Source organism: Equus quagga, chromosome 1, assembly GCF_021613505.1.
Source record: "Equus quagga isolate Etosha38 chromosome 1, UCLA_HA_Equagga_1.0, whole genome shotgun sequence".
In the NCBI taxonomy this organism is placed as follows: domain Eukaryota; kingdom Metazoa; phylum Chordata; class Mammalia; order Perissodactyla; family Equidae; genus Equus; species Equus quagga.
The window spans coordinates 155,705,623-155,731,752 of NC_060267.1; positions in this window are offsets into that span (position 1 = coordinate 155,705,623).

A 26,130-nucleotide genomic window follows, 5' to 3' on the forward strand; every position below is an offset into this window, starting at 1 on the left:
GCAGCAGAAGTGAAGCTCTGGAATTTGGGGCCTAGGGCTTAAGAATGCCTGGTGGTGAGAACTACAAAACTCTCAGCACATGATGGCTCCATCCAAACCTGTGCACTAGGAGAGTTGACCAAACTCTAGCACGGCTTCTAGCAGCACACAGCCCTGTCCCTAGGATGACCCCAGTACCCCCTTTAAATGTCTGCCCGAGAAAACTCAACACTGCCAGAAGAATTTACTGCTTGTTCCATCCAAAACCTCGTGATACACACGCCCCTGAACTCCCTCTTAGAGCAGTTACTTTAGAAAGCTGGCAATTATAAATCCTTTCTGTGCTTTTTGAGATGTAAATCTACTACCCAGAATATTTCCTCAAGGAACTGAGAGACTTCGCTTTGGAATACAAACGTTCAGGAGACAACTCTTGCTCTTGCTCCTAATTCCTGGGGAAGCAAAGGGCCTAACTTAGGCGGACACCAAGCTTCAACTTGCACCATTGCCTCCCGTCGAAAGATAGGAAAAGTTTGTTTCTCCTCTGGCTAAGCACCTCTTAGCAAACTCAGAGGGCTAGTCACATGGACTAACCTCCTTTCACCCTTGGCACAGCCCAGCCTTTACTGTTTCCTGCTTTTTGTTTCAGTGAAGTTGAGTTCAGTTCATGCTGGACTCTTCCCTATTGCAATAGTTAGTACTGAATAAATCTATTCTTACTACTCTAACTAAAGTCAGGCTTTGCTTATCTTTGAGAGCAGCTTCTGCTTTTGCTCTCTTTGTGGCACTGAGATACCACATAAGAATTCCAGATACTCTGCTGGAGAGACAAGAAGACAGACCCCATAGGAAGGGAGAGGTCCTTAGACTATTCGGGGAGAAATGAGGAAACCCCAACATGAGGGAAATAGGTCCCTATACATAGGACCCCAGTCAGGCTGTCCCAGCCAGTCCCAGCCCTTGGAACCATCCTAACTCAGGTACCACATGTGAGTGAAGAAGCCATCTGAGATGCTCCCATCCTCATGGACGTCAGGGAGAACACAAGAGCCATTTCTGCTGACCCTATGTGAAGCCGTGACTCACACAATCATAAGCAAATAAAATAGTTGTAGTTTTAAAGATGGTTTCATATGCAGCAATAGATAACCAAACAGTAACCAATTAATTCTTTTCTTGAGGAGGAGAAGGCGGTTAGCAAAATCCGCAAGTCAATATAGAAGCCATGCGTTAGCTGAAACAACAGGTAAAGGGTAGAGAAAAGAAAGGACTTCCAGCAGCAGCAGAGTATTTTGATTAAAAAAAAATAAACTCAGTGGGAAGCCTAATCATAGTAAGGGTAGAGCTCCCAAGTGCCCCGAGCCAGGAGCCTGCTCTCTCATCCTCAGCAAACTTCCAGTTCTCCAGATCTGACCAGCAGCTGTACCCCGTCCTGAGGTTACCTGAGTTCTCAAGTTCTTGCGTTCTTCTACAGCATATCCAACCCACCATTTCTCATATCAACCGTTGAAATGGAATGAGCTCCTTCTAAGCTAAGAAATACCCAGGGCAGGTGACATTCAACCCCCAAGAAAGCAAAGATTAAGGCGATAGGTGAATTCTTTCAACATTTCCATTTCCACTCTCAAATCCTTCAGGAAATCCCTCTGACCAGGGTTTTCTCTTTCCTGGGAACTCCCAGCACAAATTAGTGACATTTCTTATCTACCACTATGTTGCCTGGAGTTTTCTTTTATATGGCTATGTTGTTATTTTTCTCTTATCACTTTCTCTTTAACTATTACTTATTATTTTTCCCTTTAACTATTACCATGCATGTGAGGATGGAAACTTAACTCTCTAATCAGCTTGTAATTTCTTTGAGCGGGAAGATCAAAGTTTGAATAGTTGCCTACAATCTACAGGACATAGCAGCCTAATAAAAATTTTGGTGAACAAACACAGAATTCAAACTTCCAAACTTCCAACCTGGAGGCAGGGGCCTACAGCAAAGTGTAGAAGCCCAATTTAACAAGTGTGTAACTGGTCAAGTTCATGAGCATCAAAATCTGGCAACTTTGGCCTCAGAAAACCTGACATCAGTCAAAGGGACTGAAAGCAAATTCTCAAGTGGTCAGGAGTTTGCTCTTAAGCTTTCTCTCAACCCTAACCAGGCTAGGAACTCAAGAAAAGGGAGAGGAAACTGAGGTGGTGAGACAGAGGCGAATAGTTCATTTCAGCCAAAGATTTGAAGCAGAAAGTTACCCAGAACACCAGGATTCTTCCTCCAGAACATGATAAATGAAGCCAACAAAGCAACCAGGGTTTCCTTTTAAAAGTATTCATGAGCCTGGGCCCTGTTGAGCATTATCACTAATATTATTCATGCATCTCTCATCACTTACAATGAACTACAGTTTTCAAGTGAAATTGTCAAAACGTGTTAGTTCCTCAGGGGGAGAAAATAACTTAGAAATGCAGCCTGAGGCAGAAGACACTGTTCCCATTGCTGGCTTCCTCACTCCTCTCTCTCAAGCCCCTACCAAATATATATGTTCCTTTTTTTTTTTTCCTCCAAAGCACATGATTATTTTAAAGAGTAAAATGATAGTTTCTCACCCCATTTTCACCCAATGCATGGTACAGAGTGAGATAGAACTTTGGCCACTGTTACACTGGCATTTTCATTAGCCAATCCTTGAAGAGAGGAGGTTATTTCCCAGCATTGACATATATTATGCTTTGAGCAGTTAAGTTAGATAGATGCAGCTGATTGTTGAAATGGGGTAGGGGTGGGGTTTCACACTTTCTGTGGAGGATGCTTCTCTTAATTGGGCAATTTAATTGCCAGACACCTAGGGATGCATGCCGGGCTCTGTTAGTAATCAAACAGCCTTTGCCCAAACTGCCGTCCCCTCTCCGATAGCTACCTTGACCGATTATAGCTTCCAGTGTGCTCTGGGGAATCAACCTTTCCCTCCTGCACTTTCCAAGAAATCTTTTGAGCAATGAGCCAGTTGTCCATACAGGAGAAATCCATCTGTCAACAGTGCCATGAAAGACTTAAAGAAGCTTCATCGTTAAAATGTGCAGATTTAATATCTAAGGCAATTATTCCTATCCACCTCGGATTCCTGTATTTAGCCAGCACCAGTCCGGGGAGACAACAGACCTCCCTTGGAGCCCAGCTTATCTGATAGAACAACATAACCTTTAGGTCTGATAACCATGCCAAATATTGAATACTTAAAAGCAAATGTTATTCTAATTAACTGCATTCACAAATGACAGCAGCTTCTCCTTCTAAAGCTGGCTGGAAGACTTTCCCTCAAGACTCATATCAGAAGCAGAGCAAAAAAATAGCATGTGAGCATAAAGCCAGTTTGAACTAGATAACAGGAAGCTACCTGTGACCTTCAAAGGTTAGCAGGTATTGTAGGCTAGTATATTTTGCAGAGTGCAGTAAGAGCGTGGTCGACAGGGAATACACATTCACAGAGCCAACAACCACCCGAAGCTGGCTGGGCAATTTCACAGGATAGGATTACGAGAAGATGAGAACAGATAAATGGCTGATGCAATTTGTCCGCTGTAAATAAACTTCTGCTCTTCTTGAAATGGCTTTCTGGGACTTAATGCTATGGTCTGCTCTCCATAGACCTTATATTTATTTTCTCTTTATTATTATGTTTATCACACAAGCAATATATATTTGTTATAGACAAATTAGAAAATACTGATGAACAAAAAGAAACAATTTAAATTACACACACACCCACATTCTACTCCTCCCAAACAACCAATGTTAATATCTTCATATATACATTTCCTCATTTTTTCTTATGACTTTGACAAATATACAAATAATAATCGACTTTTATATGAAACGCCATTGTAATATCCTTTTAAAAATTAATGTATCATGTTTCTATATAATTGAATATATGTCTACATCATCATTTTAATAATGTTCCATTATAAAGATGAGTTATCATTTATTTCATTACCCTGCTGTTATCAGACCTTTGGGTTATTTCCAGTGGGTATGTGTCAAAATATTCCTGATGCCTTCCACAAATTTCCCGGAGTTCACGCTTCCAAAAGATTTTTGGGCATTTCAACATCAGCACTTCAGAACACTGTCCATTTATCCCAGCAGTGCTCTCAATGAGCAACTTTTGGCATCGTCTTTTAGAATCACCTCCAGCGTCTGCAGGATGTGCCTATGAATGCTCACACTTTTCCACTATTAGGCATGTTGGCAGTCAGGGAAAAGAGAAAGCACAGTCCCCCAAAATATGGTAGAGCAGAAGAAAAGTATCCACACAATCTTGACATTTCTATTGAGTCTTGCTTTACTTTAAAGATGTAAGTTTTTAATTCGACTCTCTTATATATCCATGTCAATTTTAATATTGTCTTTATCTGATATCCTCATATTCAATGAGTGCACTGTGTAGCAATGCATCATGAACCAATGAATCATATACCAGTACTGGGATTCCTGGGGCTACGTGGCAACAAAGTTTGCCTGTGGTTGTGATTGGACCTGTGAAAACATTAGGCCGTGATGAGCCAAATCCTGTGAGTGACAAGGGTGATCAACATGGGGGATTGAATTTCACTTCAAACTCATCAATACCCCCTAAGTTTGTGCTCCGTCCATGTGCTTTCATATTTCTTATTTCATTTGTCCACATACCAGCCTTGTGAAGCATCCAGGCAGGGAGAATTATTCCCATTGTCTCTGCTTTATCTGGATGCTGCAATGCCACTTATTTTCTTGAACTCTAAATTGAAAAAGGATTTTCCAAACTTCTAGCTCCCACTTCTGATTCCATGTCATTTGTTGACACAGCTGTGAAATCTTGTCATTTGAATCTCTTAACACCTGGCAATAATGCACTTTACCTGCCCATACCCTTACTACCAACAACCTATAGATTGTTCTTATATGTTCAGTACACACATAGAAATCTTCCTCTTCATGGCAAGTCACTACACCGGATTCTTATCCTTATCTCCTTTACAGTAATGACTATCACCTACAATGCCCATGAGCAGCTCTTTCCTGGGAACGCATCCTAGGCCTGGTTACCACCCACAATGGTTCTTCCTTTGAGTTCCTAAATTTCACAGTCCCACAATCTTGTCCACAACTTCCCATCCTTCTTTCTCAACTATGACTCCATTTTCACCAGATGTAATATTAATCTCTTGAATTCCACCATTTTCTCTTGGTCTCTCAGCCCCTTATGATTTCACTCTTTCCCTTCTCTACCTGAATTTGGTGATCCATTATCACCTCAACTAGACACTGAACAGCAGCATACTCAACTCTTTTGCACTTTGGCCTACTGCCTCAGCTGTGCTACAAACTCAGAACTTGGATTTCCCGTGGAAATCTCAAACTCGATATATCCAAATGAACTTCCTTTCTTACCTGTTATTTTTCAACTTCAGTTTCTATACTTCAGTGAGGGGCCCCAGAATCTACCCAGTAACTCAAATCAGAAATCTGAAAGTCATTCTTGATCTCCAAGCAGTCCTCGTACCTTTCAGAGTACATCTTCAAACTATCTTGAGCATAGTTCTCTCTCTTTACATTGCCAGAGCTGCTGCCCTGGTACTGGCCGTTATTACCTCTGCAAATCACAAGGAAAAACTCCTCACTTTTTCCCAGGCTTTAGCTTCAATCCATTGCCCACATTATTTTAATGATGAAAATATCATGTCTCTCCCCTTTTCAACCCTCCCTTCCAAAAACACCAAACCAAACAGAATTCTACAAAATACTCTGTTCTTTCTTTTGTAATTTACTCAAAAAGGAATTGGAGATGACTTATAGAGAAATATGCAATAGGATTTAAAAACAGATAGACAAAAATAAAAGAGTATATGGTAAGACAAAAAAGAAAGATTAAATCAGAGGTGAAGATACACACCATAAAAACACGTACATTGGTTTGTTGTGGCCCCAAATCTGCATGTGCACCTCCTGTAAGCCAAAGCAAAGAAGGAAACCTAATCAGTTATAAGCTTCCTCATAACTCTAAGATAAAAACAAATCAGTTGCTGGTTCTGAGACCTGAGAGAAGCATCTCCCATGCATGCACGCTCAGCATGCCCAGCACGGTGTCCAGGCTTCCATGCTAAAAATCCTACTTACCTTCAACCCTCAGGTCCAATCGTTGTTTGTTGTGGAATCTTCCCTGATCCTACCTCCACCCCCACCCATCACAGTTAATAATTCACTCTTCCTTTCCACCTTAGCACACTAAACTTATCCCTCTGTTTGCACTAATTATGTGTGCTGAGAGTGTCCGCCTCTGTCCTACATTATGGTCTTATTAAGGGAACAGATTCTGCCAAGCTCATCTTTGTATCCCCATCAATAATGAGACTAGTGAAAACATGTCTCAATGCTTTACAGCTGTAATTGAAGGGTAGAAGATTTGTGCCCTTTAGTATTCCTTTGTAATCCAAATAGGACTAAGGCCAAGACTGGCTTTTGTGAGCTAATTCTAATAATTTACAGCATAACTCAGGCATTTCCCAGTCAACTCATAAGATTTAACTGAATTCGGCTTTCTTTAATACCAAATATGTACATCAAAAAGAAGTTTACTTAGTGGGTTTGGTGGCAAGGAAGAGAAGAGAGAAATAGAGTCAGCCAGTCCTCCTTCTCATACCCTACCCCTGCCAGTGTGGATTACCCTCTGGTCTCCAGATGCCTGCTGGTAGGTTGGGCATGGCTTAGGGCAAACCTGATGGGAACAACTCCTTCCCTGTCATGCCAAAGAGTGTTGGACAAGTAGGGCTGGGTCACAGAATGACCTTCTAATGCTATGGCTGCAACTCTGACTGAAACAGCTTTGTCTGTAAACTGAGCTGGTATCTACTAGTGCTCTTTTCCCACTCCTGCCCATCAGAGCTAAACAAGCTTTCTATTGGTCCGTCCACCTCACAATTGTAATAGCAGAAAGGGACTTATTTCTCATTGCTTTTTGTCTGCTAAAGTTCTTAGCAAAAGTGGGGGAAGAGTAGCAGATATTCCCTCACTGATGGGGCCTGTTCTCCTCCCCTTCCTGAATACATTACACCTCCCCTCTCCTCTTTGCAGTAGGTAGGTCCATGTAGCTAGTTCTGACCAGTGGATTTGGTGGTAATCCAATTCTTCACCTATTTTTCCCTGGCTACAGCGAAGATGTAAGCATACGCTCAGATGGAGGTGACATCAAACCAAAGTGTCCTGGAATGCTGAGTCATTGCTTGGAAGATGGCAGCCCTGGGATTCACCAAGACCTGTAGAAGACTTTTCAAGAGCAAGAAATAAATATTTTTTATACTAAGCCATTGAGATTTTGTTGGGCTAGTGATCGCAGCATTCCCTATTCTATCCTGACTTATACAGAGGACTTTCAACCACCACCATGGACTCAAAAACTTTACCTTACTTAGGGAGAAAGGTTTAATTAATCAGAACATCTTTCTGGCTGAGTCTTCTTGATAGATACAAAGTTATCATTTCATTCAACACATATTTTGAACCAAAAACAGATTCACTATCTAAACTCTGGTTTTTTTACTCTGTTTTCAAGGAAAGAAAAAACATCACATGAAAAGATTGCCAAATTAAGGCTAAAAACTGTTTCACCTTTTTGATTCCAATCTTCCAATAAGAAATATCCTTCATATGCCAATACAGATGGTATATAATGATTCACTGGGGCCGGTCCGGTGGCCGAGTGGTTAAGTTCGCACACTCGGCTTTGGGGGCCCAGATTTTGCTGGTTCGGATCCTGGGTGCAACATGGCGCAGCTCATCAAGCCACGTTGAGGCAGCATCCCACATGCCACAACTCGAAGGACCCACAACTAAAAAGAAAAAATATACAACTATGTACCCAGGAGCTTTGGGGAGAAAAAGGAAAACTAAAATCTAAAAATAAATAAATAAATAAATAATTCATTAATTGAGAGATCGTAAGTGTGCATTTTCACATCTCATTCATTTGGAAAGACGTGCGATTCTGGGGTGAAAGTGGCAAATTTTTTTTTCAGGAGGAAAATCAGGCTTTTTTTTTTAATACTAGGACTGATAGGGAAACAAACCCTGAAAGCAGACTGGGGGCCTGGAGACGTTTTTGAAGTGATGGGATGGGATGAATGACCAACCCTCATCTTCACGCAGCCATGAAGGGCTTGGTAACAGAGGCAGAGTTTAAGAGGATGGTTTGGGTGAGATGGAGCAGTCAGATGGTAACCTGCACCCCCAGGTACAGAAATGTTCTGCATAGAAGAGCTGCTGGCCTTTTAATAAACTTAATAAACTCTCAGCGTGTGGCAAATTCTATACAAAATATGCAAAGGGTCAAAACAAGCTGGATGGCAGGATTTGTATTTAATCACCTCTCTCACTTTTTAAGGCCTACTTCAAACAGAAGTGTGTGCTCCTCTCACACGGCCTGCCCAGCATGGTTACTTGCCAAACAGATTATTCTGAGTGTAACTTAAAAAACAAAGTGAGAAAGAAAAGAAAGAGAAGGAAAGAAGAAATCCTTCTTTTAAGAAGATCCTGAAAAGACAGTCTCTTCAACAATTAAAGTAATTAACCTTTCAACTAAAGAGCTCCTTATTGCTGAACACAGCTCTCTCTTAATTACTTAAAAACCCTCACAGTAATGTAGGGGCTCTCACAACCAGCCATTTATGCAGTGAGTGGTGATTTATGTCACCGAGTTAGAAATGGGGACGTTATTTGTAATGCCTATATATGGTTAATTCAAATTTTATCTGAAATAACAGTTCCCAGGGGCTGGAAAGTAGAATCAGTATCTCTACATTTTAGGCCCTTAGACTTAAGATATTTCCTTGAGTTCAGGTAAGTGTCACTAAACCCAAGAATCTGGAATTGAGATGCTTAACTGCCCAAAATAATTGCTAAAATATACTGAACACTTGCTTTCTGCCAAGCACAATTCTAAGTACTTTCTAGGTATTGACTCTTTCAGTCCTTCACAAAACCCTATGAGGAACACATTGTATGCTTTTTTTTTGGGGGGGGGGGGGTGAGGAAGATTGGCCCTGAGCTAACATCTGTTACCAAACTTCCTTTTTTTCCTCCCAAAAGCCCCAGTACATAGTGGTACATCATAGTTGTAAGTCACTATAGTTCTTCTGTGTGGGATGTCACCACAGCATGGCTTGATGAGCAGTGCATAGGTCCATGCCCAGGATCTGAACCAGTGAACCCTGGGCTGCTGAAGCAGAGCGTGTGAACTTAACCACTCAGCCACAAAGCCTGCCCCAGGAACCCATTTTAAAGATGGGAAAACTGAAGCACAGATGGAATGCATTTCTCCAGAGCACACAGTTAGTAAATGGCAGAAGTGGGATTCAACTCCAGTTAGTCTGGTTCCAGAACCTGCCCTTTTAGCTCCTGTGCAATAATATCTCTTGTACGTAAAATATGCTTCTGAGTAATTAAATTTGCATGAGGCTTCACAAATAAAATAACCCATTTACAGATGACAAAACTGAGGGCTCAAGAAAGAGATTCAGAATTGTTGAAAGCTAGTGAAAGGCAGTGTGAGAAAGCACACCAGGGTCATCAAATTCTAAAGCCCATAGACTCTCATGAATTAACTTACATCACTCCACTTGATAGTGGTGTGTTTTATTTTAAGATAGAATACAAACAACTCTTAAATCTGCAAATTATTTTTTTAAATCACATGCCATTTAGGAATTGAAATAGATGAAAATGATACAGAATGGAAGAGAAGTACACCGATAAACATTTTGTTTAAAAGCTTAGTGAGACACAGTGCTGATTCTAGCACCTTGCTTAACAGTATTAGCCTAGGGTCATGACACCTCTACATCCTACAGAGAAGAAACATACCCCTACTGCTTGCTATTTTCCATCCATCTGGGGAGCCAATTTGGTAAGTACCCACTCAGTGACCAGATGAACACCCATAGCTGAGAAGTGTTCACAAAGCGTTACCTTTTTGCAAGCTTTGTCTTTCTCAGGGTCACTGAATGTGCAATGACATAATGGATGTGAACGTACTTTATAAAGTACAGAGTGCAAGGTAATGCAATATGCTGCTCTCCAATGCATCTTGAGGATGATGGCCACAGGCAGTCGGCTGTGTAAGATGTACATTACCACAGGCCTTCAGCTTCCCTTCAGAGACATCAGAAGTCCATGAAGACTCAGGAAGCCTCAATGTGTGACTGCCAAATTACTTCATCAACTACAGGCCACAAAGTTGTTTTCTGAAGTCCATAGACTTAGGTATTTTGGAGACCAATTTACGCAGGGAAGATGAGCTTTGGGAGCTGCACATGAGTCCACAAAAAGACAAGAGAAAATCCACACGCAGGGTCCTGGTTTCGGGAAATTAGATCCTTAAAGGGACTTCCTTAAAGGCCAGGAAAGGTACAATTATCATTTTCTTACCAGAAATGTGGGCATTGTGCCTTCTAAAGCACGGGAACAGAGGTAGATGGTCTCTAGTGAATGGATGGATGGATGAGTAAACGAGCATATGTTTGTCCTTGAAAAACTACCATTGAAGAGGCAAGTACACGAGTTCCCAAAATGTTTACACAATGGTAAGACACTGAAAAAATGTAAGATCTGAGGTATGCTTGAAAGGGAATTTGTCCATGGTTGATCTTACGTACAAAATGAACCCAAATAAATGTAGAAACTAGCCTAGGAATCATAGAATGGCTTAGAACAGAACACAAATATTGGCTTCATATGAATCATCATAACAACAATATTATTAGTTTATTGACCACAGAGAAGTTAAGAATCTGGCTTAAGGTCACACAGCAAGTAAGCGGTAGAGTCAAGTTTAAAACCAGGCAATCTGAATCAAAACTCTAGTCTTGGTATGGTGCCGCCCCCCCCCCCCCCGCCTTTTTCCACCTGTAAGTTTAACCCCCCCAATAAACATATTAGTTGAGGTATTATTATAATTCCTACTTCACAGATAAAGATATTTAGGATTGGAGTGGTTTCAATAGTTTACTCAGGATTGTACAGCTAATATGGAGGAAAGCCTGGCCTCTGGATCCAAAGTCTATGTTTCTAATCCATACATATGTCAATGTGTCTGTACACAGCTATGTATATATACTATCCTGGATAATTTCACTAATCTTTTTTTATTCAGATTTCTTCAATGGTTTCTCATGACCTAAAGGATAAAATTTAACTGCTTCATGAGGCATGTAGGACACTTAATGATCTAGTCCCTATACGTTGGTTAAGAAGGGATTAATTAATGAGAGAACATAGTGACCACATGGCAGATGACTTTGGGTTATTTCCCTAGGGAAGAGACCTTCTTTCTGGCATATTCTGCCAAATGTTTGAAGCCTGCTCTGCTTATGACTTTAGAAAGGCCTCTCTCTCTCTGACTTGAATGTTGCTTCATGCCAGCATACTCTTCACGTCTGCAAGCTAGGTGTGCCACACCTGTGCATGTCACAGATTCTGTTACATCAGTACTTTCTGCTAGAGAGCTGGAGGGGAAAAATAAATTCCCTCTGGCAAAATGAATCATTTCTGGATTGAGGTCTTAGAAATGGAACCCTCTCCCCACAGTGCCACTTTTGTAACACTGATACATATCCCACTTTCATTAAATATTATTATTTAACCATTGCATACCCTAATTTTTATATGGTACATATATATTGAGATAAAATCCGAACAAATTTCTCGATGACAGCTTCTTTATTTCCTCTAAACGTATTTCTACATTACCCTTTAAAATGACAGCCATTTGCCTACCGGAAACCCTCTGTAGTAGATTGTATTATTACTCATGCTTCTTTGTCTTTTCCCTACAAAAGGATTATACAGCAGCATGCTCTTGTCATTCCTGATTGGAAGAGAATTCTTCCCTGATCCACCCTGTAGCTTGCTTTGGCAAATGTGACAAATCTGCCAAGAAGAAGCTTTCAATGTGATAGTGCGTTTATGCTTCTCTGCCCTCTGTCACGAGAAGGACATATGCTAGAGAGGGATCCTTGAGCCTGGGACCTGGAATGTGGAGCAGATCTAAACTCACAGCCTGGAGAAGAGCCACAATAGGTAGCCCAAAGCCACCAGCATGTAAAGTGCACAAGAAAACATACTTGTTGAGGTAAGCCATTGAGATTTTGAGGTTATTTATTATACAGCGTCATTTAGCAAACACTGATTAATATAGCTCCAATGACTTCCCAGGTCTCATAAACTTCTTAACAATCCAACCAGTCTCTCCAGTACCTGATCTCTGTCTTTTCTCCGGCTTCCATCACTCTGCCTCACCCTTTATGTGCCGCCATTTCTAAAATGTCAATGTTGCCTTACCTGTCTGTGCCTTTGCTTCTGATGTCTTCCAAGTCTGGAACATTACCCATACACACTGTCATCTGATTAACTCGTAGCCCACACCGTCTTAGGAAGCCTCCACAAGCTTCTTACAGGCAGGTTAGATATTCCACTTCTATACTTCCATAGTACCTTATACTGTCTTTAATATTCAACCACATTTATCATACTAAGCACTGGAGCTACAATGGGAACAAGATAATATCATTCTCTTCCTTGTGGAGAATACAATCTGGCCAATAATCATCAAATTTGCCTCATTGTGTGTAATCATCTGTTTATGTCTAACTCCTGAACTAAGCAACAATCTTCTCGGGAAGGAGGACTATGCACGGTACCCCAAAGTGGCTTAATTGCTTCCACATACTAGGCCCTCAAGTCTACTTGTTGAATGACTGAGGTAATGAAAGAGTAAATAAGCATACAAATAAGCACATAAGTAAATAAGTAATTGAATAAATAAATTAGCAGGTTCTGCCATAAATTAGTCATATACTTGGGTGACGTCATGAGGCATCACCAGGTCTCCTTTTCCTCATATGAAAAACATGGAAGCCGACTTACATAAATGTTGTGTTTTTCAAGTGCAGCATTTCAAGAAAAAGTCATGCCCAGTGAGCTGGTTTATCTCCAAAACTACTTTATTAGCAAAAAACAAAATAAGGAGAGACTTTTACTTTGCTTTTTTCACACCAAGTGGAACAGGCTTGCACACATAGATAATTCTAGTTAGTATTATTTCACAATGCTGTGATATCTTTGTTATAAAGCCTCTGCCACCAGCTGAAAAGTGACAGTCTTTAATTTTCATTGGTGCCTCAGAGTTGATAGCCAGATCTATTTACTCCACTGTATTTACTAATATTTTATGGTTTGTTTATCACTGTGTAGGAGAATACGCAGTTCCATTCAATTTTTCCCAGCTTCTCTATTGAAACTAAAGGCATAATTATCCCAGAACCCTTTGAGCTAGAATAAATATTAAAATATTGGAGCAATGACTCAAATATTTATGTTATTTTGGCTGCCAGAATTTTTTTTGCCGCTGATTGATAAGTTGACGACTTTGAATGGAATTTTTTTGAAAATTTATTCTGAAAAAAATGTAAAGGTTTCCTTAAAACCAATCTACCACAGTGCGACAATTTCACACTTACAATCTGGGTTATATAACCACTTCCTTCTTCTGATGGCTACAGTTGATAATAAATAGTTAAAGTATCTTTGGGGATTAAAGGAATAAAGGAAACATTAATCATCTTCTTTGCATCAACAGTTTCTACTATTCTACAAGTTAGATACTTCTAAATGTATTCAATCTAACAGTGACATAATTTAAATGAGCACACACACACACAGAGCTTTACTTTGATTTTCCAGTAACTTGCCGAAGGCAGAGAGAAGGTTAGAACACCACCTCCATCTCTTGTCAAATAGGGATTATCTTGCTGAACTTGATCTGTTGCACAAAGAGTAGAAATACACTTTACAAGAGAATCTTATGGGCCCTGGAATAGGATTCAATTTTTCAGATATGTTACTAAACATTTAAAGCTCCAGTGTCCCAAGATTTTATAGAATTAAAATCTAAATAGAATGAAGTTAATTAAAGAAATATGTATTGATGCCATTTATGTGTAAGAAAAAAGATTTTATACAATGGAAGCACATTTTCCATAACAAAAGCTTTTTTTAAGCCCATGCCTGAAATGGCCAACCAGTCAATTGAAAAAAATGTATCTTTTCACTTTCTAAAAACATATGTAAAATGACAGCTTATTTTAAAAGATGTTAGTGTACACCTAAAACGGAAGAACCAACTGTAGCCGAGAGAGTTCAAGAGTTTGGACGTGGACAGACAGTGAAAGAGTGCTAACCAGTGTAGCGGCGCGGAGATAGCTTTGGCCTGATTGTCTTGAACAAAACAGATGAGAATAGAGCAAGTCTGTCCTACAGAAACTTGGGAGAAGTGGCACTTAAGGCTCCAGGAAATGTGGAAAGTGGAGATGAGGTAGCATCTGATTGACATGGAGATCAGCTGAAATTCTGTATCTCAAACATTTAAACCCCAATGATACCACCCCAACACTACCCAACCTTGCAATACTGAGCCCCCACATATGTACCCTGTCCACATCTTTGTAAACTGTCTGCTTACTAAACTCCTCAAATTATCCCATTTGATCATGCCATCTGTGTGAAGATGGGACCTCAACTTGATACTGTAATCTGTACTAAAAATGGAGTCAAGGACCAAACCTTCAAGACGAGATTCTGGGATTGAGTTGCTCATATATTCAACGAATGCAGATTCCTCCTTGCTGGAGGAAAGGGAAAAATAGACAATTCATGGAATTTGGTGGAATGACAATTACTAAATTTATCACCAGTTGTAGCAGGGGATAAAGGACAGTTGTAAGATGAGGCATTGGGGGATCAAGTGGCTATGAACCTACCTTGCTAAGGGAACATTCGAGTTTATAAAGATGTGGAGTTATCTGGCTCATTTTGGCCCTAGAGAGCAAACATACAGAAAATGAGAAATTAAAAGCCATGAACCGGTGGAGAAGTCTTCCTTGGTAGCTCTGACAGAGTCCCTCATCTATATTGGTAAGAGGGCAGATATGGCGAATTGATCACAGAGCCCATATAGATGAAATAGACTGGTAGTCTTTTAAGGTGCTGCTTGACATATATAAGCAGAAATATTCTTGGTTGCCTGGGAAGAAATCTAACTCAAGTTAACATGGTGGAGAATCTGGTCTTTTATCAGTTTTCACGCCTAAAGCAGTTCACAGCCCCCAGCCCCTCGGTTGTCAGGGAGGCCCATTCTACTTGTGGAAGGCTCCGGCTGCCTGACCAAACATGTACACTGTGACTCTTTCTCTAAGCTTTTCCAAAGGGAACTGACCTGTAGCCATTTACCAGGGCAACTGTGCTCTGAAAAAGGGGAAATAGCCTGACTTTTGGGGGAGTTATTGGCTATTGGCTCTGAACAAATGCTAATCCCTGGAGATGCTAAATACCAAGGAGAAGGGGTTTATGGAAACCTGATGATAGACGGAAACAGTCCAAGCCCATGTAAGAGTGGATTCAAAGTGATCATGGACACGTCTTAAGATTATTTCTCCATTTCCAGGAAAGGAGATATATTTAGTAAGGGGGCAGAATCCACACTGGATCCCTGACCCCTGGAGTAAGGGCTACTATGTTAGGAATGGCCAAATGTAAGCCAATGAAGTTCCCCCTCCCTGGAGATTTGCAGAGATTCTGGCCACCATCAAAGCCCCTAGTAACCTGGAGGCCATGGTTCATACATATGCTCATTCAATTCATCACTGAAAACCCAAGGAAAAGACCCTCAATATTTTCTCTCCTTTGTCTCACTGTATTCCCAATATTTCATATTGTTTATTTGCTAACTATGCCAGCCCTGGTGCTCTAGTGGTTAAGACTCAGTGCTCTCTTCACTGCAGCCTGGGTTCATTTCCCGCTCAGGGTACCACACCACCTCTCTGTCTGTTGGTTGTCATACTGTGGTGGCTGTGTGTTGTTGAAGATGCTGAAAGCTATGCCACTGATATTTCAAATACCGGCAGGGTCACCCATGGTGGACAGGTTTCACTGGAGCTTCTAGAATAAGACAGACCAGGAAGAAGAAACTGGCCACCCAATTCCAGGAAGGAAAAAAGAAAATTTGCCACAAAAACCTTGTGAATAGCAGCAGAGCATTGTCTGATACAGCTTTGAAGATGAGAGGATGGAACAAAAAGATGGGTTCCACTTTGCTGGACCCAGGGTTGCTAGGAGTCGAAATGGACTCAAGGCACTAATGACAAATTTGTCAACTATGGGCAATGGGCACCTGGGTGTTTCTTTTATTATTCTCTATATTTTTAAAATAGTCCATCTTTTCAATTTTTCCATACCCTTAAAATAATAAAACAACGTATTTTTAAAAGAAACTAAGAGGATTTGAACCATAGCAAAATTTTACTTTTGAGGAAAACAAATAATAAAATATAAAAACAAAATCAAATCATAGTGCACTACTCAGCTAAGCAATACATACTTAAAATTATACAATAATTACTACTGTTTTATGCCAATATATATTAGAATAGACTGGGAGTATTGTGGGGAGGGAAGAAGAAACTCTACATTGGGAAAAAAAAACCTTTTTCCTATAAATATACAGAGAGAGTTTTTCCTTTACAAAATAGAGCTATGCTTAACTTTATAATCTATCAATCATAACGTATTATGAGACAATATATGCCTACTTTTTCATTCAAATGAGCAAGAATATAATTTCTCATCTGTCAGATAGCTAAATTAATTGTAACAAATGCTCATTGTTATCCAAGATGAGTGACAAGGAGTTCTCATAAAGTGATAATGAGATTGTTTATCACTGTAACCTTTCTGGAGGGTAATTTTGTAATATATTTTGAGAGCCTTAAACTGTTCATACCCTTTGACTGACTCATCACACATTTGGATATTTAGACTAAGGAATAATTTCAGGATGATCACAAAGATTTATGCAAAAGTTGTTTATGAAGAATTCAATCAAATATCCAATCATGAGGGAATGGTTAAATAAAATATAGTATACCCATATGATATGAGTGTACAACGATTACTATTAAGATTTTATATCAGAAAATCAAGTACAAGTAAGACAAATATTTATGAATAACATTAATTGGAAAAAGCAGGATAAAAAATGATATGTGAAACTGAACCAATACTGCTTGTTTGAGATACCTAATTTACCAAATAATTATATATACATAAATATATATATATATATATTTTTTTAGAAAGTAGAAGTAAATACATCAAATTAGTAACAATTATCTCTGAATGGTAGCATTTATTATCAGGATTCTTTTTTTATTTTTTTCTAGTTCTGAAAATTTTGCAATAAATATGTATGACTTTAATAACTTACTTTTTAAAAAGCAATCAGATAAGAATAGAAGATGTTATAAATAGAGGTAAAGTTCCACTACACCCCACTTTCCTCCTCTCCCTTCTCACATTTAGGACAGCTGATCTACTCCTCCACTGTTTATGAACCTCCTGGTAGGTGAAAACTTGGGTTCCTGTCACTTTTTCACTACTAATAAAAATGCTTCAACCCATATGATTGTATAAGTCTCCATTTTCCACTATGTAATATTTTCAATCTATCACTGACAATCTATCAGTTATTTTTCTCCTTTGCCTAGGAGAAAAGACAGAATTAATGAACTGTAACTACTAAACAGTTACACCAAGTTTTGTGTGTCATCTACTAGAAATTAATTATATATAGTGCCAAAGAGAAGAGCACATGTAGTGTTTTAAAAAATTAGCTAAAAAAATGAAAATTTTGCCAGAAATACAGCTTACTGGCTATTAGATATTTCTCAGGAAGAATTAAAAGAAACTTCCCCTTGGTGCTTCAATCAGATGAAAGAGTCATAATTAAATATCACCTGTAATTTCTCCCATAACAGAAATAATAAAGCTCAGAACATCTCCTCACTTTGAAGCCATCCTCTGGTCATCACCCTTCCCTTTAATTTGTTTGCCACATATATTGTCTTGGGTAGGAAAAAGAGGAACAATAAAGACTGACTAGGCTCTGGCTCTTAGTTTTCTTATACTTCCATATTTTTACACTTAAAAAATATCAAAGTAAGGCCTAGTTCAAATAAGATAGCGGTCATTACTTCTGTCAAGTTTCCAAGAGAATGATTTAGTATTATGCAACCAGAAAGAGAATAATCTCAGTGAGAGAACCTTCTTGTACTTAGAATAACTGAATTGTAGAATTTTATAGCTCAATAAATGTGTGCTGAATTAAATTTTTGAGTTAAAAGGAACATGGGACTTGTAATTCAGGCTATGGTGAAATAGCTTGCAACAGTCCAACACTCTGACTGAGAGCAATAAGAAAAGTTACACAAATTTCAAAACCTGAAAAAATTATGTTTGAAGAGAGCTAGTGAGGCAACCAGAACTTGAGAGGTCAAGATTCCGAAGAAAAGAAAACTGCAGAGAGATGAGCCATAATTCTATGAGGCCCTCTTCTCCCTCAAGCATTTGCTGATTCTAGGCACAGCACTGAATTATGGAGAGCAAAAATAATTGGAAATATGGCAAAGAGTATCAGAGATATATGATAAACAGTGCAAAGTTCCAGCATATATATAATTGAAGACCTGCAGGGGAAGGAGAGAGATAATGGGACAGTGACAACATGAAGAGACATTGTCCAAATATTTTCCAAAACTGGTGAAAGATATTATGTTACAAATTTTAAAATTGTTTAAAACTCTAAGCAGGATAAATAAAAAGAAAACTTGGGGCTGGCCCAGTGGTGTAGTGGTTAAGTTCGTGCACTCTGCTTCAGGAGCCCAGGGTTCACAGGTTCAGATCCCAGGCATTGACCTAGGACTGCTCATCAAGCCACACTGTGGCAGCATTCCACACAAAGTAGAGGAAGATTGGCACAGATGTTAGCTCAGTGTCAATCTTCCTCAAGCAAAAACAGGAAGATTAGCAACAGATATTAGCTCAGGGTGAATTTTCCTCACAAAAAAAAAAAAAAAGAAAAGAAAACAAATAAAATTATACATAAGAATATCCTTGTAAGACTACTGAAAAGCAAAGACAACTTCTTAAAAGCAGTCACAGATAAAGGATACATTAGCTTTAACAGAGTGCTAATAAGAGGATTACCTGACTTTTCAACAGAAATGATGGCAACTAAAAGACAATGGAGGAACATCTTTAAAAGGTTGATGGAAAATAACTGCCAATCTTGAATTCTATAAGATGTGAAATTGTTCTTTAAGGTAAAAACAAAATATAGAAATATCTAGATAAGCAAAAGCTGAGAGAATGTGTTGTCAGCCAGCTTCCACTAGATCCAAGCAAAATGACCTCATGTGAAAACATGGAAATGGAAGACAAAAAAAACAATGGGAAAATCATACATATGTGTGTGTGTGTGTGTGTGTGTGTGCATAAATAAAAAATTTACAAAAAGAACTATATGGGTTAAAATACATAGTTATCAATAAGAGAGGTATGTACATACTTGTAATCAGCATCTACAAAAATCCTACAGCAACATCATACATAATAGTAAAATATTGAAAGTGTTTGCCATGAAATTAAAAAGGAGATATCACAGATTCACAAAGATGTCACAGATTCACCTTATTATATAAAGTTTTGTTAAAAAAGTTTTAGTGATTACCAGTCTACACATGCCTTAACAATCTAACGCATACATTAGATAAGGTCAGCGGAGGAAAAATGCCTTGTCTAAAATCATACATCCTGGCCACGGCAGAGCTGGGATTATAACCCAAGTCTTTTAGCTGTCAGTAAAAACCACTTTTTACTATTAAGCCTCCCATACACACCAGTCTGACCTCAGTGAAGCCTCTAAAGATTGCCTATTACCATCTTAAATGAACCTATAGGTCTACAAAACAATTCCACTCATCACTTAAATATAAAGGAGATAAAGACTTGTGTTATTGCCATTTTTATTCAAAAGAAGGGCCTAGTCAGTATGATAGGCTAGGGAAAGAAATTAAGAACCAGAAAGGACACATTAAAATTATTATTTGCATGGAATAATCCAAAAGAAGCAACAAACTATTCGAATTAGCAAATGAATTTAGCAATGTGACTAGACAGAATGTCAAGATGTAAAATCCAATTGTATTTACAATCCTGAAATAGAAAATAAAAATGTTAGGGGCTGGCCCCACGGCTGAGTGGTTAAGTTCATGTGCTCCACTTCAGTGTGCTGGGGTTTCACCAGTTCAGATCCTGGGCACAGACATGGCACTGCTTGTCAGGCCATGCTGAGGTGGTGTCCCACACAGCACAACCAGAGGCACTCACAACTAGACTATACAACTATATAATGGGGGGCTGTGGGGAGAAGAAAAAAAAGAAGTTTGGCAACAGTTGTTAGCTCAGGTGCCAATCTTAAAAAAAATAAGTAAAAATGTTAAAAACTATCATTTAAAATAGTTTAAATGTCAACATTTAAAATAACTCAAAACCATCAAATACCTAGAAATAAATCTAATAAAAGACATGTAAGAAATCTACACCAAAAATTACAAATTAGTATTGAGAAAATTTTAAGAAATCTTAAATAAATGGAAAAATATACTTGGAATATGGATTGAAAGACTCAGTATTTTAAAGACATCATTTCTCTGGAGATTGACCTATAAACTTAGGACAATCCCAATCAAAATCCTAGCAGGCTTTTTTTTTTTAATAGTTCTTGAAAATTTGATTCTAAATTGATACATGGAAACACATACATACAAATAGCCAGGACAGTCTTAAAGAAGTAAAACAAAGCTAAAGGACTCATACAACTTGTGATCAAGGCTTATTTTAAATTACATTAATTGAAAAATTGTAGTATAAGGTATAAGAATCACAAATAAACAATGGAACAATTGTTGGGTGAATAGCGAATCCAGATGTAAAAAATAAAACTTGAACCCTACTTCACATTCTGTGAAAAAACCAATTCCAGGAAAATTGGAGACCTAGATGTTAAAAGTAAAACAACAAAGTTTCTAGCGGAAAAAAAAACATTCTGGTGATGGGGAAGCAAAGATTTCTTAACTGTGATAGAAAATCCATAACCACAAAGAAAGAATTATAAATAAATATTAAAGAACTTATCTGCATCAAAAACACCATTAAGAGAGTGAAAAGCCAACCCTCAGAGTGGGAGAAGATATTCACGACACAAATATCTAACAAACGATTTATAGCCGGAATATATTAAGAATTACCACTAATTAGCAAGAAAAAATCAGACAATTAAATAGAAAGATGGATAAAACACTTAGTCACTTTATGAGGAAGATATACAAACAGCCTATAATTATATGAATTATCATATGAATTATATGAATCATATGCATCATATGAATTATATGAATAGGTGTTTGACATCATTATTAATCAAGAAAATGCACCCACCAGATTGCCTAAAATGAAAAGATTGAAAATGCTAAGTGTTGACAAGTGTATGGAGCAACTAGGCTTCTCTTTTACTGCTGGAGGAGTGAGTGAAAATTGGTACAACCACTTTAGAAAACTGTACAGTAGTATCTACCAAAGTTGAACATATTCATAACTCATGACGTAACATTCCCACTCCTACATGTATAACCAACAGAAATTCATACACATGTTCACTAAAAACATGCATTGAAATATTCCTGGCAGCACTATTTGTAAGAGCCACAAGAAAACATCAAAAAAACTAGAAACAATCCAAATGCCTATAAAGAATAGAATCAATAATTAAATTGTGTTTTAGTCAAATACATAATCTACATGGCAATGTGAACTAGTCAATTAGTGTTATGGGTAACAAAATGAATGAATCTCATAAATGAAATTTTGAACAAAATGAATCAGACAAAAACGGACATATCATATGAATCTATTTATAAAAATTTCAGAAGTAAAACCGACCTATGGAATTAGAAGTCAGGCTAGGGTTAACTTTTGGGAGTCAGTAACCAGAAGGAGCGTGAAGATGGCTTTTGGAGCGTTGTTGCTTTTCTACTTCCTGATCTGTGTGATGGTTGTTCGTCTGTGCTCACTTTTTGAAAATTCACACTTATTAATTGTGCAATCTTCTATACATGTGTTACAATTTCAATGAAATTTTAATTTAAAAAATCAGCTTGGAAGCCAGAAGCCCCTTTGTTACTCATAGTCATGGAACACCAAGAAGGATATTCTGATAAATAGATCCAGTGGGGCCAATGAAAGGTAGCAAATAAATGAATGGAGAAGTACATGTGAATATGGTGGGGCAGAAAGTACCAATATTGAAAATGGATTCAAATCTTCCCCTTTCCTCGAATTTCTTAGTAGAGCTCCTCTTTTAGTATAACACAAACTATGAGCCAGAGTGTCTGTATAGTTACAGATATTATCTATACTCAAATAACTCTCTAGATAGCCTTCTACCCAACATTGTGTGAAGTTTTGTTATTGAGCTCAAGAAAGAAAAAAGGATCTCTGGAAATTCCCAGGTGGAAGAGAAGCTATATTTGAACTACATAATTCAAGGTAGCAGATGCTATAAACAGCCAGGATACATGACTGTTTGCAAAATATTGAGTCATATATTTGTATTTTGAGGAAATGCCTTTATAGGAATCTCCATTATGACTTTTATTTTAGCCAATAGAGTGACTTTCACAAAATATTTCAATCACCAGATAATTTAAGTTACTACACCTGGTTGGTGTTAATATACCCTATGAACACAATTACATTTATCAAAATTTTTACAGAAAAGTTACGGGGGAAACGTTTTTAAACATTTTCTTTCCACAAATTAGGCATTTGCTCTTCAAAAGCAATCTAATGTTTATAGACATTTTGACAGACTAATAAATAGATACACTTTCATGGCAGGAGAAGTACTAGTTTAAGATAAAAGAGCAATGCAAGGTGATAAAAGATTTAAGTAAGACAAACATGTCACAGAGCTTCTGATCATGCCATCTGACCACCAAGAAAAAATGGAGAAAGCACACCAGCTACATGTCCAGTAGGCACCCTGCTGACCAAATGGCCTTTAAGCATTCCACTGCAGAATAAATTATTAAAGCCTTTTGAATTTTGCTGTCTGTTACAGGAATTACTAAACACATATTGTATCTGGAATTCGACTTCAAAGCAGTCATTTCAATTTTGCTGGTATCTTAGGAAATTCCATATTAGAAAAACCTTGGGAATTGGGCAAAGAGACTGACCTTTTTGCCCTTTTCTACATGGAGAACTGATTAACCTTCTTTCTGTAATATTTATGTCTTCAATAAGGAGGATATCCTCTTGAAAAACAATATTTCAGTTTCCTAACAGTGCACAAGAAAAGGAAGGCATAGCTCTTGGTTACTGAATGATAAACCATAAAAAACGGAAAAACAAACCCTCACAATTATTGAGTATCAGATAATTCTCACAACGACTCTTTGAGGGCATCATTATTATCCTATTTGACAAATGTTAGAAAGGATGCTTAAAGAAGCAAATAGTGTATGCAAGGTTACACTGTCACTAAATGCCAGATCTTGGAGGAATGTGGCCCAACTTCCTGCACTGTGCTCAGGCCATCTTCTGGTCTCTGTATTAAATAGACTTCTAGACCAACCAGCAAAATTAAGACAGCTCAGTATATTCAAAATTATATCTACAATATTGCTATTTAATTCAAGTGACTCGGCCATTTTTTGAAGGTAGAGCTATTACAGAGTGGTGGAGAAAGTCCTGAACTTTGAGTCAGTTCATCAGCGTTCAAGACCTGTCTTTAGCTGTGTGGCGTTGAGGAACCACTAGTCTCAATTTTGCCCATTTGTAAAATGAGATGGTTGGACTCTATGCATGGTTTTTGAACTGCTTGATGTTGTTTTATGAGTTACACAGAGTTGACTCAGAGATCACCAAGGGGTAGGATTACATACATGGTGGACTGAATTTATGGTCCAAATTCTCCATTCTCCTGGAACAGAATTGTGTATACACACCTTTGCAGCACTCTCATGGTGAGTAGGGTGCTCCTCCCTGCACCTTGAGTCCGGACTTGGCCATGGGAATTGTTTTGATCAATGAGACACTAGTCGATATGATGTGATCAGAGGCTTGAAACGTGCCTGGCGTAGAGCCTGCCCTCTTAAACTTCATAATCTGCCATAAGAACAGCTTCTCCCTGGTATTGCCTGCCCCTTTAACCCAGGACACACATGAGACACGTGGAAGAGCACACCTGAGTCCAACCCACAACCTGGAGCCCAGCCCAGATGACAGTCTGAAGGAGAGTCACCTGGCTAAGCCTGGCCTAGATCAGCAGAATCTCATGAGAACGAATGCTTATTGGTGTAAGCTACCAAGATTGTGGGGGTTTATGCAGCAAAACTGTCTAAGAAAGAACATTAGGGGAAGTTGTCGTGGGAGAGGCTCTGGAACCCTCGCTATTGCTTCAGCTCTGTGTATGTATCGGGCAGCCTCAAGACAATTCACTTGAAGAATAGATTCCCCAGCTGAAAGTTTGGAAGACACTGAAGTAGATAATAATTTATATCCCTTTTAGAAATTAGATTTCATAGTTCAGAGGCTAATTTTTAAATTAAAAATAATAAAATGACTATTAAAAAGTGCAGTATGTAAGACCAACCACTCTTACTCCACGAATGAACCTATCAGGAAACGAACAGTAACTAAAATCTCCCCACAGAAAAAGTATTACAATGTGGTGATACTACATTTCAGCGTCTACCAATATATACTATTTTATCATGTTTCACTGAACAAAATTATGGCATAGAAGACAATAAATAAGCTGGAAATTGATGGTAATTTAAATAATGCATTTCCTTTTGGAAAGCTAGCATTATCTTCTTATTAGTCCATCACCTCAATGGGGGTAGGGTTATTGGATTGTTATTGTTTTTCACTGTGTGCATCAGAAATTGACGCTAAATGGCTTGGAGGTCTTCCGAATCTGGACCCCCTTCCTGCATCTCTGAAGGGTCAACAGTCCCTTCAGTGCAGATGGCGCTGCATGACCAGTTGTAAAGAACCAGGAATTAGACTCAGGTCCCAGGTTCCAGACCTACTGCTGTGCCATAACTAGTTGTTGATCCCAGTCTAGTCATTGGATTTCCTCTCACCTGTGTCACCTTACATGGAAGTAAGGCACCTAGCCCAGAGCACTTCTAATGCGCCTGTCAACTCCAAATCCCTTAAGTGTTTGTGATGATGATGTTAGAAATGGTGTCAGAGAGAGTAACATCAGACTGGCCTAAGAGTGATATGAAAAGTTCAGAAAAGAAGAAACCCCAAAAAAGTGGTGTCGACTAGTTAGAGTAAGGGTCACAGAGGAAGACAAGGTCTAACCCATCCTGAAACCCACATATGGTCACACTATAACGTCTGCATGTTCTCCAGGGCCAGGGCATTTCTGGTGGAAAGTTTTAGTAAACTGAGGCTATGTTCTCAAAGTTAACAACTACCTGCCTTAACCCCAGGTAGAGAGTGCTCTCTGGGCAAATCTGACCATCACTCACTCACAGTGTGTTATATACTATATAGCAGAGGTCACAAACTGCGGCCCACATGTACATTGTATTTGGCATGCATGGTGTCTAAAAATATGAACTTATTGCTAACATTTAAAAACCTGGAATTTTCCCCCTGAAAAATCAGATTTCTGGTCCCTATGAAAAGCTGGAAGATTTGACAATGCTAAGTCTGTATTCCAATGCGGCAACAACTGGCCAGAAGTAAGAAAGAACTGTCCCCTTTAGATGGGCCTGTGGTTCCCAGTTATCAAGAACTTTTCTGCTTGTCTTCCATTCATTCTGGGCACCTGCCTGTCATCCATATGTGAGCTCTGGGAGAGACCCAAGAAAAGGACAAGGAGTTTGGCCCATAGGCTTCCAAAGATCACACCGGTAAAGCAAAACCAGCGAAGCATGAATTGCGCTGGTAATAAGCATTTTAGATCTCTAGAGGAGCCTACATATATTCTATAAGGAATTCTCATAAATATTGAGTACCCCAGTCAAAACTCACTAAAAATAAGGTGCGCTTCCCGTATCTAAAAAGATTTCACTAAATTGATTCATTTCGCTTTTTGCCTACAATCCTATTGTTACTAGTGTGGGGAGCCCAGCTTCCCCCAAAGGCCCCTTTAATGC